At 37.7% G+C, this 15772-nt stretch overlaps 2 non-coding genes across 2 annotated transcripts; both read right to left on the bottom strand.

Annotated features, from left to right (window-relative positions):
* Positions 1-2746: 2746 nt before the first annotated feature.
* On the bottom strand, positions 2747-2853 carry LOC133787256 (small nucleolar RNA R71). Its single transcript, XR_009872287.1, has one exon. It is a non-coding gene; the product is annotated as a small nucleolar RNA R71 (small nucleolar RNA).
* Positions 2854-9067: 6214 nt separating this feature from the next.
* LOC133787251 (small nucleolar RNA R71) lies at positions 9068-9174 on the bottom strand. Its single transcript, XR_009872282.1, has one exon. It is a non-coding gene; the product is annotated as a small nucleolar RNA R71 (small nucleolar RNA).
* Between the last annotated feature and the right edge of the window lie 6598 nt (positions 9175-15772).

Below are 15772 nucleotides of genomic sequence, written 5' to 3'. Positions count from 1 at the left end.
AATCTAAGTCTCCATTCTTGGCTTGCATGGGACTCCTCCTCCTTAGATACTTACCTTGGACACGTTCGAGCCAACACTTAGGAAACCTTGGGAGGCTTACCTCAAACACACCCTTGGGGTCTCCTAGGACCACATCCTCCTTGGGCTCTCCTAGGACCACTTTCTCCTTGGGGTCTCCTAAGACCACTTTCTTGAGTTCTCCTCGGACCTCATCCTTGGGTTCTCCTAGGATCACTCTCTTGGGGTCTCCTAGGACCACTCCCCTTAGTTCTCCTAGAATGCATTCTCCTTAGCCTCCTAGGATGCATTCTCCTATTTTTTGGGTATAACAAAAACTCTTTAATATAATAACCTTAATATATTAATCTCAATATTATTCCACTAAAAATATGAGATTGCACTATATAATTATAGACATTTATTTATTGAGTACCTTTAAATATATAAAAAAATGTCCATAGATTTAATCACTATTGATAACTCTACAACATAGAGTTATCTTAGTCACTTTTAGGTGTATAATTCAATGAGATTAGAGTGATATTTGTTCTTTTTGTTTATTTTGTGTTTAATTTCACTTTATTTGTGTTTGCGTTAGTTTTGATAAGTCTAGTGTTTGATATTTATGAAAGGATTAGAAATGGCCCATTAATTGGTGAAAAATTATCTTGTGAATAGAAGACTTGAAAAGGCTCACTTTGGTTTTTAGTTTCTTTTGTTGAGCAGGAAAACTCAGAAATGCGACCGCATTTATTTTAACTGCATTTCCTGGAGCTATGCGTGGATGATGTGGCTACTCACTTAAGTGACTACTGAAGTGGCGTTCTTGAGGAGGACAGCTGGAATTCATTAATCTACATCACCTTTGGGTCCCATAACAAGGGGTGCACGTGAGGAGCAAGGATTTTTCTGAATTTGGTGAAGGAAACCCTAAAGAGGAAAAAGGGGACATTACCCATTGAATTTTCTCTCTTTCCCCTTATCATCATTCATTACCATTGGAAAAAAAAAAACCAGCCGCCCCACCACTGGAGAGACCAGATTTTGAGCTTCAAGAAGGAGGAAAGAAAGTGCAAGAAAGAAGGAGAAGAAGAGACAAATTCATCTAGCTCTTAGTGTTTGGATTTTATTTTCTCTACTCTTAATCTTTGTATTTGAATTCCTTTAATTAATTCTCATGAAACCCATGGCTAAAATTATTATAATTGTTCTCTTGAATTTTAGTATGAACTAAACTTTTGTAGTTAGAGATGCTAATGAACTCTAATATATAATTTTGGGTGTGTGGGTAATTTTAATGTTAAAGTTGTTTTTAGGTTTTGTTCAATCAATGGGTATTATTGTTTATACTTGCTCTATATTTAGCCAACTTGAGTAGGTAATTAAATTGGTATTGATGCTGGAAAGATTAATATTAATAGATACAAAGATTGATTGATGCATGTTCTTAACTTTTATGTTTTGGAAATTGTGTTTATATAGGAATATATAATCACCTTGCATGACTTTATAGGTTTGTGCTCAAATTGATATTCTTAACATTGATTGGGCATAGGAATATGTTAATTAATGCAAGAATTAAGCCTTAATTGCTTAGGAAAAAGAATTAAGACAAGTAGAAACCTAGTCAACATTACCCATAATTGCGCCCGCGTTGTTACCCGCATCTATGCCCAAAATTGCATATTATAGGGAATTTGTAGCTCTAACTTCCCATCATCGCTTGATTAATCATTTGCTTACTGTTTTAGTTTCATTTTGGTCATTAGTACACTCATTTATATATTTCATTTTTTTTATTTTAGTTCAATCAACCTTATTGCTTATTTTTATTCTAAATTGTTGGGTTTTGATCTCTACAATATCTTGCTTAAACAATCCCTAAGGAGAGGATATTAAAATACTTACTATTATATTACTTGCGTGCGATTGTTTACACTTCACATTAAATATCATAAGAGATTATCGCAACAAGTTTTTGGTGTCGTTGCCTGGGATTGTTTAAAGTCATTTATTGTGAAATTAAGTATCTCGCAATTTGGTTTAAATTCTTTTGTACTAACTTAGGTGATTCTCATACAATTTCATGTTTACACAGTGTATGAGAGAGAATCAAGACCCTGAACTACTTCCCATTGATCTAGAAATTGAGCGTACCTTTAGGAGAAGGCGAAAGATCCAAAAGTCAAAAAGGGAAGTATTTGTGATGGATGTTGAGCAAGGGGCTCAACAGGGAGCCACTCAAAGGGTGGCAAATTTAGTAGGAGTCGCTCATGATCAACCAGTAAATCTAGCAGGAGCTGCTCAAGATCGAGTAGCTCAAGGGGGAGTAGCTGCCAACAATGGGCAAAATGCAGTTATTGTGGCTGATGGCAGAGATCGTGCTATCAGGCAATATGCTCTCCCCCTCTTCAATGAGCTCAATCTGGGCATCATTAGACTAGAAATTCAGGCAGCACAGTTTGAATTGAAGCCAGTCATGCTCCAGATGCTTCAAACTATGGGTCAGTTTAGTGGGATGCCAACAGAGGATCCTCACCTTCATCTTCAATTGTTCATTGAAGTGAGTGATTCATTCAAGCTACCCGGAGTGACAAAGGATGCACTGAGACTAAAGTTGTTCCCATACTCCTTGAGAGACAGAGCTAGAGCTTTGTTGAACTCTTTGCCATCTGATTCTGTGACTACTTGGCAAGAGTTGGCTGAGCGATTTTTGATGAAGTATTTTCCTCCCACTAAAAATGCCAAGCTGCGCGATGAGATTACTTCATTCCAACAACTTGATGAAGAATATTTATATGAGGCATGGGAGCGGTTTGAGGAGTTGTTGCGCAAATGCCCTCACCATGGCATTCCTCATTGCATCCAGATGGAGACCTTCTATAACGGTCTCAATGCTCATACTAGGATGGTGGTTGATGCTTCAGTGAATGGGGCTCTTCTTCCTAAGTCTTATAATGAGGCATATGAAATCCTTGAGAGAATATCCAACAACAAATATCAGTGGCCCACTTCTAGATTGTCTATAAGAAGAAAGGTGACCAGTATTCATGATGTAGATGCCATGACTTCTTTGGCTGCCCAAGTGTCCTCTATTTCTAATATGCTCAAGACAATGAATATGGGGATGAATCAATCAATGGGGCAGCTTATGGGGACACAATTTGGGCAAATGGAGAACATTTCTTGTGTGTATTGTGGTGAGGGTCATACTTTTGACAATTGTCCTTCCAATCCAGCAGCTGTGTGTTACATGGGGAATCAAAATAGGAATGTCGCTTATTCTAATTCCTACAACCCATCATGGAGGCAACATCCCAACTTCTCGTGGAGTAATCAAGGGGCTGGCCCTAGCAATTCTTCTATGCCTCCAAGATCGAATTTCCCGTCGGGTTATCCCCCACAAGCACCACAACAAAGGCCACAACAACAAGCAATGCAATCTAGCTCTCTTGAGGACATGTTGAAGGAGTATATAGTGAAGAATGAAGCCATGATCCAAAGCCAAGCAGCATCATTGAGAAACTTAGAGATTAAAGTTGGACAACTTGCTAATGAGATGCGTAGTCGACCCCAAGGTTCATTGCCAAGTGACACCATAAATCAAAGACGAGAAAGTAAAGAGGAGTGCAAAGCAATCACTTTCAAAAGTGGGAAGGAGTTGGAGAATTCCAAGACAAATTCTGGGCATGAAGATGAGCCCTCTTCAATCCAAATAAATGAGGAAATTCAAAAAGTGCTGAAATTCCTAGTGTACAAAAATCTGCCTCTGCCCAGAATGCTGCAGGAATGCCGCAGCATCAGCACCCAGACATCTCAATTTCAAAGCAGCCACCTCCATTTCCCCAACGTTTTAAGAAGCAAAAGCAAGATTCTCAATTCAAGAAATTTCTAGATGTTTTAAAGCAATTGCGTATTAACATCCCACTTGTGGAAGCCCTTGAACAAATGCCCAACTATGCAAATTTTTTTAAAGATATTCTTACAAAGAAGAGAAGGTTAGGGGAGTTTGAAACTGTTGCTTTAACCAAGGAGTGTAGCTCATTCTTGCAGAACATGTTGCCTCCTGAAATGAAAGATCCAGGAAGTTTCACCATTCCATGTACTATTGGAGACTCTTATAGTGGGATGGCTTTGTGTGATTTGGGTGCTAGCATAAACTTGATGCCAGTGTCTGTGTTCAAGCAGTTAGGGATTGGAGAGGTTAGAACTACAACAGTCACCCTTCAACTAGCTGATAGATCCCTCACTCTCCCTGATGGAAAAATTGAAGATGTGTTGGTAAGAGTTGACATATTCATTTTTCCCGCTGACTTTATTGTTCTAGACTATGAGGCGGATATAGAGGTGCCTATTATTTTGGGGAGGCCATTCCTTGCTACAAGTAGAACCTTGATAGATGTGGAAAAGTGGGAGCTCACAATGAGAGCTCACGAAGAGCAAGTAACTTTCAAGGTATTCAATCCTATACGTTCTCCAAATGAAGTAGGAGATTGTTTTGCCATTACTGTCAAAAACTCTAATATGGAGGAAGAGGTACCCATAAGGTATAGCAAGAAAGTGAGGACAAGGCCATCTCCTAAAGTGTAGAGTCCAAGAAATATACTTAGCTAGTTAGATAGTAGTAGTAGTAGTAGTAGTAGTAGTAGTAGTAGTAGTAGTAGTAGTAGTAGTAGTAGTAGTAGTAGTAGTAGTAGTAGCAGTAGTAGCAGTAGTAGTAGCAGTAGTAGCAGTAGTAGTAGTAGCAGTGGTAGTAGTAGTAGTAATAGCTAGTAGTAGTTATAGTATGCTTATTACTGTGGATTTTGGTTCAAGCCGGGACTTAGTTGAACACTCGTAGCAACACTTATAGATTTTATAAATTTAACCTATAGTTTAAGAATATTAATTATAACATAAGGTTTGATTAATATAGCTGATCATGAAGATGATATTTATTATATTATAAGGTTTAGATAGAACTAATAAGATCATGACACTTGTCATGTGCATGTTTATTGAGAAATTAAAGTATTTTTGAGGAATAGTTTTATAAGAGGAATATCTGAAAACCCCAGAATCTGCCAGCAGCTTTAAAATCGTTATATGACTCAGTCAAAGTTGTTTACTCAATTCAAATTAGGCTGAAAACGTGCAATTACGTGTATAGTATTTCAGTGTATGCCGATATATCGCGGCTCTAGGGGTGATATATCGCCACACGGGGAATACGAAAAATACATAACTTTGCACGAACTTTTCGACGAGCCTCGGGAATACAAGCCCAGGCGATATATCACCTACCATGGGCGATATATCGACTCTAGGGCAAGATTATTAAACATTTTTTAAACGAGCTCATTTTAATACTTAACCTCTTAGCAAGCCTCTGAATCTTTTGACCGAGTCTTAAGCCTCTGCTGAACGAATATTCAAATGTTTTTCAATTAAATAGTCATTATTTTATTCAAGCTAAAAGAAGATCTTTTCGTTCTTGAACTCTATAAATAGGACCTAGTACCCAGCCATTTCTTTCATTCTTCAAGCTGAGTTCAGAGCCTTCAAGCTGCTAGGTTTACTTTAGAGTGTTAAACACTTGGGTTGGGGTTATAAGCTTTATCATCTTAAGCTTATTAAACACTTGGGAAGTAAGGTTAATAGTGTGTTTTTCGATATCAAGGTGTAGTTCGGTTATAGTACATTCAAAGGTATTCCTATTCCTAGTTCATTTCTGTATGTTTCATTAGTTTCTTGTAGTTTTCTCTACTCAAATCCTAACTCGTTGTTTTCCATTCTCGGTTAAGTATTTAAGTTCTTTAAACTTAAGATTTCTTGTCGGTAAGTATCTTCTCGGTGGTTTAGTTCATTTCTTTTCATCTCTTTTCTTTTAGAAATACTCACCTTCTCATTATTGGTTTTAGGAGTGTTCCAAAATCCCGTCCTTGTTCTCACATCCCGGTATTGGTAAGGAAAATATGATAGTTTCTATATGCTTATGTGTTATGTTTATGTATAATATGTTATGATAATTTTATGTTATGTTATGTTTTTTATCTAGGGCTCATAGTTGCTTAGTTTGCAAGCCTTAGTGTTTATCATTTTCATGTTTAGAGTTATGATATACCCTACCTCAGATATTAGACAGGGGACCTAGATGGGTTATCATATACTACCATGTGATCTAATCTACTTCAGATATTAGACAGGGGACATAGATTGTTTATCACATGTCATAATGGCCATTAGTAGTGTATTCCTATATGGTATACGTTTTTATAGTCATATGTTTATAGTTTATGTTTATGTTTATGCTTTATGCTTTTAGTAGATTTTCCTTGCTGGGCATTAGGCTCATTCCTTTATTTTTATATGTGCAGGAAAATAATTATTGCGGCGGAAAGATTCTTGGCAGCTTGGGGTTGTGTATTAAGGAATAATGGATTCGGTGGACTGAGTGAACGATTCGAGGACGACGTTGTTTCAGTCTTTTTATTATGTTTCTATGTATTTTCCGCACTTGGTTTTGTAACAAATTTATTTAAGATTTAAGTTATGTTTTATTTTTAAAACAATGGGATCCCATACCCGACGTTTGTGTATTTCAAATTTTACTTTATAGTTTTTAATAAAGTTATGAATGTTTCATATGAATGTTTTCTTAAGAATAGTGTCTATGTATAAGCAGTTTTAATGGTCCAAAGTCTAGAATTAGTTGGGTCATTACATAAACAATTTGAGAGCAACAATGAGCTAGGGGCAAGTATAAATAAGGCGCCATCTCATTTGCAAGAGCCACATAGGAAGAAGAAAAAGAAAAAGGAGTGTGATAGGAAAGCTCATTCCCAAAGGTTCGAAGTAGGGCAGCGGGTGTGTTTCTCTAATTCTCAAATGAAAGCAAGTTCTAGACATCTAACATCAAGTTTCTCCGATTCATTCTTGATAATTAAAGTCTTTCCTTGTGGTGCATTGGACTTGCGTGAAGAAATTTCAGGAAGAAAGTTGAAGGTGAAAGGGAAAGAACTTAAGTTTGGGGGTGGCGAGGTTAAGAAAAATAAGACCTCGCTCATTTTGAAGGATCCTTGAAGAAATTGTAACAAATTGGGTTGCTACGGTGTTAGGAGATTTAATTGTAAAGCTGCCCAATTCAATTAAAAAAAACAAACAAACAAAGAGAGTTTAATTTATTTAGTTTTAGTTTTCTTAAGTTTCTTTTATTTTGATTTCTGCTTTCACTTGGTCTTGTGGGTAGTGTTTCTGTGTTTCAGGTGTAAGTGCATCAAAGGAAAGATCGAAAGCATTGGAATTGAAGTTTGGGGAGTGCTGGACTGATTTGGAAAAAATTTGGTTTAGCAGCAGGAAATTTTTCTACAATCTCCCAGTTGCGGTCAAATAATTGTTGTCGCATTTGTGGGGGCAACTCGGCATATATAGAGGTAACATGGAAAGACCAAATGGTGGAAAATTTTTAAAGGGGGTTCTAGATTGAAATCTGCAGGCTCGGGAGATTGGGCCACTGGCTCGGTCACTTGAGGGAGTTCTTTCTATCCTTTCTTAGCTTTATCTTAGTTTTTTTGTTTGTTTATTTTTTGTGGATCGTTCTTAGTTGTCTTGTTGTTTTGAGTCGATATTTCATTGTTGTTTTTTTTTTGTGTTGTCTTATGCTTTATCACAGTGAGGACACTGTGATCTCTAAGTTTGGGGGAGCTAGTGTTCATTTTGTGATTTGTGATATTTTTTAATTTTTTTTAGGTTTATTTTGTGTTTTGTATATGTGTGTTGTGTTTTGTAAACGGAATTTTAGTATTGTAGTAGTGCTAAATTATGGGGGATCATTGATGAAAAATAAAAAAGGAAATTGCATCTTAGAGCGAATCTTAAGCATGTTTGGATTGGTTCGATTTAGGCATCAATTTGGCAAACCTTGGAATGTGAAAAGTGTGTGATCTTAACATGTGTGCTTGGCTTTATCATGATTCTTAGATACTCTAAATAATGATAATTGGTTGTGAGAGTCTAAGATCTTAGAATTGTCTTATTAATTTCCTTGAGGCGAAATCCTAGGAGGCTTAGCAAACTAGAAATGACATAGGCATTTTGTTGGATCGATTGTGCTTTTCTAGCCTACCCTTGAAAGTATTATCCATTGTTGCCCAGTTTGAGCTTTTTGGCCTATTCTTTGTTGATTCACCTTTATGCATTTAGCCATATCCCTTCTCATGTTATAATTCTCATATTTTGTTCCCTAACCATCTCTAAACTTAGTTTGTTAAGCTTAAGTTTGGGGGTGGGATAGAAGGGGTGTATTTATATATTTCTTATAAAAAAAAAGTGGTTGTTATATTTAGTTGTTTCATTATTTTACATTGTAAAATATATATATATATGTCCTAGTTAGGTGTACTAACTTAGGTGATTCTCGTACAATTTCAGGTTTACACAGTGTATGAGTGAGAAACAAGACCCTAAACTACTTCCCATTGATCTAGAAATTGAGCGTACCTTTAGAAGAAGGCGAAAGATCCAAAAGTCAAAAAGGGAAGTAGTTGAGATGGATGCTGAGCAAGGGGCTCAACAAGGAGCTGTTCAAAGGGCGGCAAATTTAGTAGGAGTCGCTCATGATCAACCAGTAAATCTAGTAGGAGCTGCTCAAGATCGAGTAGCTCAAGGGGGAGTAGCTGCCAACAATGGGCAAAATGTAGTTATTGTGGCTGATGACAGAGATCATGCTATCAGGCAATATGCTCTCCCCCTCTTCAATGAGCTCAATCTGAGCATCGTTAGACCAGAAATTCAGGCAGCACAGTTTGAATTGAAGCCAGTCATGCTCCAGATGCTTCAAACTATGGGTCAGTTTAGTGGGATGCCAACAGAGGATCCTCACCTTCATCTTTGATTGTTCATTGAAGTGAGTGATTCATTCAAGCTGCCCGGAGTGACAAAGGATGCACTGAGACTAAAGTTGTTCCTATACTCCTTGAGAGACAGAGCTAGAGCTTGGTTGAACTCTTTGCCATCTGATTCTGTGACTACTTGGCAAGAGTTGGCTGAGCGGTTTTTGATGAAGTATTTTCCTCCCACTAAAAATGCCAAGCCCCACAATGAGATTACTTCATTCCAACAACTTGATGAAGAATCTTTATATGAGGCATGGGAGCGGTTTTAGGAGTTGTTGCGCAAATGCCCTCACCATGGCATTCCTCATTGCATCCAGATGGAGACCTTCTATAATGGTCTCAACGCTCATACTAGGATGGTGGTTGATGCTTCAACGAATAGGGCTCTTCTTGCTAAGTCCTATAATGAGGCATATGAAATCCTTGAGAGAATATCCAACAACAACTATCAGTGGCCCACTTCTAGATTGTCTACAGGTAGAAAGGTGGCCGGTATTCATGATGTAGATGCCATCACTTCTTTAGCAGCCCAAGTGTCCTCTATTTCTAATATGCTCAAGACAATGAATATGGGGATGAATCAATCAATGGGGCAGCCTATGGGGACACAATTTGGGCAAAAGGAGAACATTTCTTGTGTGTATTGTGGTTAGGGTCATACTTTTGACAATTGTCCTTCCAATCCAGCAGCTGTGTGTTACATGGGGAATCAAAATAGGAATGGTCCTTATTCTAATTCCTACAAACCATCATGGAGGAAACATCCCAACTTCTCGTGGAGTAATCAAGGGGCTGGCCCTAGCAATTCTTCTATGCCTCCAAGACCAAATTTCCCGCCAGGTTATCCCCCACATGCACTGTAACATCCCAAATTTCCTAATGTGGGTTAGTTCCTGGATTAGGGGGTCGGGAGGCAATAATTGAGTTATTATGTGATTTATATTATAATATAATCATGCTTGTACGTTAAAGATATTAAATATGTGTATGTGGGCTCGTTTCTTATAAGAAGGGTATTTTAGTAATTTTACCTGTTTGGGGTATAAATGCAAATATGTGTTTGTGTGATTGAGACCACATTATTATGTGGATATATTTGGGTTACTCGGAGAGAAGCGATCCCGATGAGCAAGTTAGCGAGAAAGTCACAACGGGGTCTTAATACCCGGTTCAGGGTGAGCTTGGGGGTATTATAGTAATTTAGTACATTACCAGGAATTAGTGGGTAATGGGAATTTATTGGTAATCGTGTGAGAATATTGGGAGTAGCGAGAATTATAGGATGCAAATTGTGGATAGCGGGATTTAAGGCAAAGGACAAAATTGCCCTTGTGAGCACTTGTTGAATAGGCTAAGGGCAAGGGGCAAATTAGTCAATTCCACTTGGGGTTTAGGACTTGGCTGGCTGAATTATGTTGAGAAAGTTTGAGAAATTACAGGGAATTAAAAAGAAAATAATTCAGCAGCCCTCTCTTTCTCTCTCACGTTCTCTTTATGCTCCATTGGTGTTTGAGTAGTTTTTGGAAAATTGAAGAGGAAAGCTTGGGAAATCAAGGTGTTAGTCTTGGGGAAAAAACAGAGGCTAGGCTCAAGTGTTTCATCACAGCTGAGGTAAGAATTCTGAACTGAAATTGTATGGTTAGTTTTGCTAAATATTTAGAGTAAGGATGTTTATGCATGCTTGATAATTGAAAGGTTGAGTTTGGTAAGTTTAGTGAGCTTTACAGTGATAATTAGTTGAGTTTTATTGGTGAGAATGGGTATATATGTTGTGGGAATTGAATTGGAGATGTGGGACGGATTTGGTTAAGTTTTGGCTGGGTTCGGTTGAAGAAAAAACCCAGAAATTTCTGGGTTCGTGGGGCTGAGCCGCGGCCTGCGAAGGAGAAGTCGAGCCATCTGGGCTTGGATGCAGTGGCGGGCCGCGGCGCCTCAAGGGCGTGCCGCGGTGCACGTTGGTTTCCAGGGAGGCCGAGCCTCTGGAATTAGAGGCGGGCCGCAGCTCGGGTTTTTGGGGTTGCGGCCCTTAAGGGGAATTTCGGCTTAAATGGGATTTTTAGATTGGAAACCTAACCGGGATCGATTCTACTTCCTTGTTAAGTGGAATTCGACGTCCCAGAGGCTAAGAGTTGGTCTGGAAGCTTTTATTTACCTGTTGTTGATGGAATTTCCTTATTACGGTTGTGACTAGGTTTTCACTAAAGGCTTGAATCGGGGATCGTACTCAAAGGGACATCGTTAGTAACTCGAATACGGACCAAAGGTAAGAAAACTACATCTATTATGTGAATGCATGATTAGAGCTTAGTCAAGGTGATGAACATGATTATAATTATGTTTGTGAATATCAGATTAGGTACATTGTAACGTGCATAATTATGGTTATGCTTATGACTGCTATGTGAATGTATTATAATGCATTGTGATTGTTGATAAGTATGCTATATGAAACATGTGACTGTATGTTATGACTGTGAAGCTTAGTTTATAAACTAGGGTATTATTAGAGTGTTAAGTGGGGATCAACTTATTAGTTGAGAATATGATGGGCTCTACGAGACTCGCCTTATTAGTTGAGAAACATAAAGGCTTCAACTTATAGGTTGGAGGCACGTGGTGGCTTGACTTATAAGTCAAGGGCTTAAGGAACTTAGTTTATAAGCTAAGATTGGCATAATGCACATGGAGTGCAGGCCACCATGGCTGGGCCACCCTGGGAGTGCGACATGCACTTGACTGGCTTGGATGCCAACAACTTGAAAGAAAGTGCAACATGCACTTGTGTGACTCTATGGTCTCCAATTGGGTTTGATGAATGTAATGGTTTAAGTTATTACTGTTTGATAATTGTTTTATTCAGTGAACTGTTGATTATGTTTTCTTGCTGAGTCTTCTGGCTCACTGGTGCTTTGTGGTGTAGGTAAAGGTAAGGAGAAGCTCAACCAACCATGAGTCGAAGGGCATTAGCAGTGGTATGTACATATGCAGTCCGCTCGATCACCACGACCGAGATGCCCATAGGAACTAGGGTTAAACCCAGTTTTTGCCGCCTAGGTCGGCTTATTGTGTAATCTCAGTATTGTAATTAGTTTTTAAACTGATGTTTTTGGGATCCCATGTAAAGAACATGTTTTTAACTTAATGGAAATGTTTATAAGTTGACCAAAAGTTTTAATACCTAAACCTTTAGTGGCTTAATCACATGTTTAGTCCAAATGACTTGTTTAGCAAGTCCAGCACTGGTTTTAAACTCACTTAGTAATGGACCCTAATTAGCAGGGTGTTACATGCACCACAACAAAGGCCACAACAACAAGCAATGCAATCTAGCTCTCTTGAGGACATGTTGAAGGAGTATATAGTGAAGAATGAAGCCATGATCCAAAGCCAAGCAACATTATTGAGAAACTTGGAGATTCAAGTTGGACAACTTGCTAATGAGATGCGTAGTCGATCCCAAGGTTCATTGCCAAGTGACACCATAAATCCAAGACGAGAAAGTAAAGAGGAGTGCAAAGCAATCACTTTCAGAAGTGGGAAGGAGTTGGAGAATTCCAAGACAAATTCTGGGCATGAAGATGAGCCCTCTTCAATCCAAATAAATGAGGAAATTCAAAAAGATGTTGAAATTCCTAATGTTCAAAAATCTGCCTCTGCCCAAAATGCTTCAAGAATGCCGCAGCAGCAGCACCCAGACAGCTCAATTTCAAAACATCCACCTCCATTTCCCCAACAGTTTGAGAAGCAAAAGCAAGATGCTCAATTCAAGAAATTTCTAGATGTTTTAAAGCAGTTGCATATTAACATCCCACTAGTGGAAGCCCTTGAACAAATGCCCAACTATGCGAAATTTTTTAAAGATATTCTTACAAAGAAGAGAAGGTTGGGGGAGTTTGAAACTGTTGCTTTAACCAAGGAGTGTAGCTCATTCTTGCAGAACAAGTTGCCTACTAAAATGAAAGATCCAGAAAGTTTCACCATTCCATGTACTATTGGAGACTCTCATAGTGGGATGCCTTTGTGTGATTTGGGTGCTAGCATAAACTTGATGTCAATGTTTGTGTTAAAGTGGTTAGGGATTGGAGAGGTTAGAACTACAACAGTTACCCTTCAACTAGCTGATAGATCCCTCGCTCACCCTGATGGAAAAATTGAAGATGTGTTGGTAAGAGTTGACAAATTCATTTTTCCTGTTGACTTTATGGTTCTAGACTATGAGGCGGATATAGAGGTGCCTATTACTTTGGGGAGGCCATTCCTTGCTACAGGTAGAACCTTGATAGATGTGGAAAAGGAGGAGCTCACAATGAGAGCTCAAGAAGAACAAGTAACTTTCAAGGTATTCAATCATATACGTTCTCCAAATGAAGTAGGAGATTGTTTTGCCATTACTGTCAAAAACTCTAATATGGAGGAAGAAGTACCCATAAGGTATAGCAAGAAAGTGAGGACGAGGCCATCTCCTAAAGAATTTGAGAGCAACAATGAGCTAGGGGCAAGTATAAATAAGGCACAATCTCATTTGCAAGAGCCACATAGGAAGAAGAAAAAGAAAAAGGAGTGTGATAGGAAAGCTCATTCCCAAAGGTTCGAAGTAGGGCAGCGGGTGTGTTTCTCTAATTCTCAAATGAAAGCAAGTTCTAAACATCTAACATCAAGTTTCTCTGATTCATTCTTGATAATTAAAGTCTTTTCTTGTGGTGCATTGGACTTGCATGATGAAATTTCAGGAAGAAAGTTGAAGGTGAAAGAGAAAGAACTTAAGTTTGGGGGTGGCGAGGTTAAGTGAAATAAGACCTCGCTCATTTTGAAGGATCCTTGAAGAAATTGTAACAAATTGGGTTGCTATGGTGTTAGGAGGATTAATTGTAAAGCAGCCCAACTCAATTCAAAAAAAAAAAACAAAGAGAGTTTAATTTATTTAGTTTTAGTTTTCTTAGGTTTCATTTATTTTGATTTCTTCTTTCACTTAGTCTTGTGGGTAGTGTTTCTGTGTTTCAGGTGTAAGTGCATCAAAGGAAACACGGGAAGCATTGGAATTGAAGTTTGGGGAGTGCTAGACTGATTTGGAAAATTTTTGGTTTAGCAGCAGGAAATTTTTCTGCAATCTCCCAGTTGCGGTTATATAATTGTTGTTGCATTTGTGGGCGTAGCTGGGCATATATAGTGCTAACATGGAAAGACCAAATGGTGGAAAATTTTTAAAGGGGGTTCTACATTGAAATCTGCGTGCTCGGGAGATTGGGCCGCTGGCTCGGTGACTTTAGGGAGTTCTTTCTATCCTTTCTTAGTTTTATTTTTGTTGCTCGTTCTTAGTTGTCTTGTTGTTTTGAGTCGCTATTTCATTGTTGTTTTTTTTTTTTGTGTGTTGTCTTTTGCTTTATCACAGTGAGGACACTGTGATCTCTAAGTTTGGGGGAGCTAGTGTTCATTTTGTGATTTGTGATATTTTTTAATTTTTTTTAGGTTTATTTTGTGTTTTGTATATGTATGTTGTGTTTTGTAAACGGAATTTTAGTATTGTAGTAGTGCTAAATTTTGGGGGATCATTGATGAAAAAAAATAAAAAAGGAAATTGCATCTTAGAGCGGATCTTAAGCATGTTCGGATTGGTTCGATTTAGGCATCAATTTGGCAAACCTTGGAATGTGAAAAGTGTGTGATCTTAACATGTGTGCTTGGCTTTATCATGATTCTTAGAAACTCTAAATAATGATAATTGGTTGTGAGAGTCTAAGATCTTAGAATTGTCTTGTTAATTTCCTTGAGGCGAAATCCTAGGAGGCTTACCAAACTAGAAATGACATAGGCATTTTGTTGGATCGATTGTGCTTTTCTAGCCTACCCTTGAAAGTATTATCCATTGTTGCCCAGTTTGAGCTTTTTGGCCTATTCTTTGTTGATTCACCTTTATGCATTTAGCCATATCCCTTCTCATGTTATAATTCTCATATTTTGTTCCCTAACCATCTCTAAACTTAGTTTGTTAAGTTTAAGTTTGGGGGTGGGATAAAAGGAGTGTATTTATATATTTCATATAAAAAAAAAGTGGTTGTTATATTTAGTTGTTTCATTATTTTACATTGTAAAATATATATATGTCCTAGTTATTTGAGTTCAAAAAAAAAGAGAAAAATTATGAAAATAAATAAATAAAAGTAAATATTCATTGTATTGGACATATATATAGTGTTAAAAAAAATTTATATATATATATATACATTGAAATAAATGAAAGGGAGAGTGAGGTGAACTTATGAAAAAAGAAAAAAAAATAAGAGGGTAGATCATTTGTACTAGAAGATTCTAAAGCAAACTAAGTTTGGAGGATTTTGAGCCTAGAAATTCCCAAATTTCCATACCCTTAGCCTAGCCTCATTAGCACCTTGAAAAGACCTATCCATCTAGAATGCTAAGCTATTCTAAATTAGTGGAGAGGAGTTAGCAAGTCAACATATGAGACAAGGATTAGGCTTGAGGACTGACTTTTAGTGTGATTTAAGGAATCGAAGAGGATTGAGAAGAGCTTTGCACACACGCGTTGGGTCAAACCCTTGGAACATGACTTGGTTGTCTTATTAATGTTTGAAAAAGGTTGGTTCATGCATGCTCAAGAGGTAAAAATCAGCTCATTTTAATTAAATTTCTGAGATCATTACCCCATAATTTAGGCATTATACTTCAAGAAATTATTCCTTTTCAATTTGTGGTTGTAAGTTTTGTTTTTTTGTCTTTGTGAGTGTCTTTTGTGTTGTATTTTTTTTATTTAATTTTTGTTTTGTTTTGTTGAGACATCACTTGAGGACGAGCAATGGTTTAAGTTTGGGGGTGTGATAACACTACAACATAGAGTTGTCTTAGTCACTTTTAGGCTTATAATTCAATGAGATTAGAGTGAT

Source organism: Humulus lupulus, chromosome 6 (genome assembly GCF_963169125.1).
Source record: "Humulus lupulus chromosome 6, drHumLupu1.1, whole genome shotgun sequence".
Taxonomy (NCBI): Eukaryota; Viridiplantae; Streptophyta; class Magnoliopsida; order Rosales; family Cannabaceae; genus Humulus; species Humulus lupulus.
This window is presented reverse-complemented; position numbering and strand designations above follow the sequence as displayed.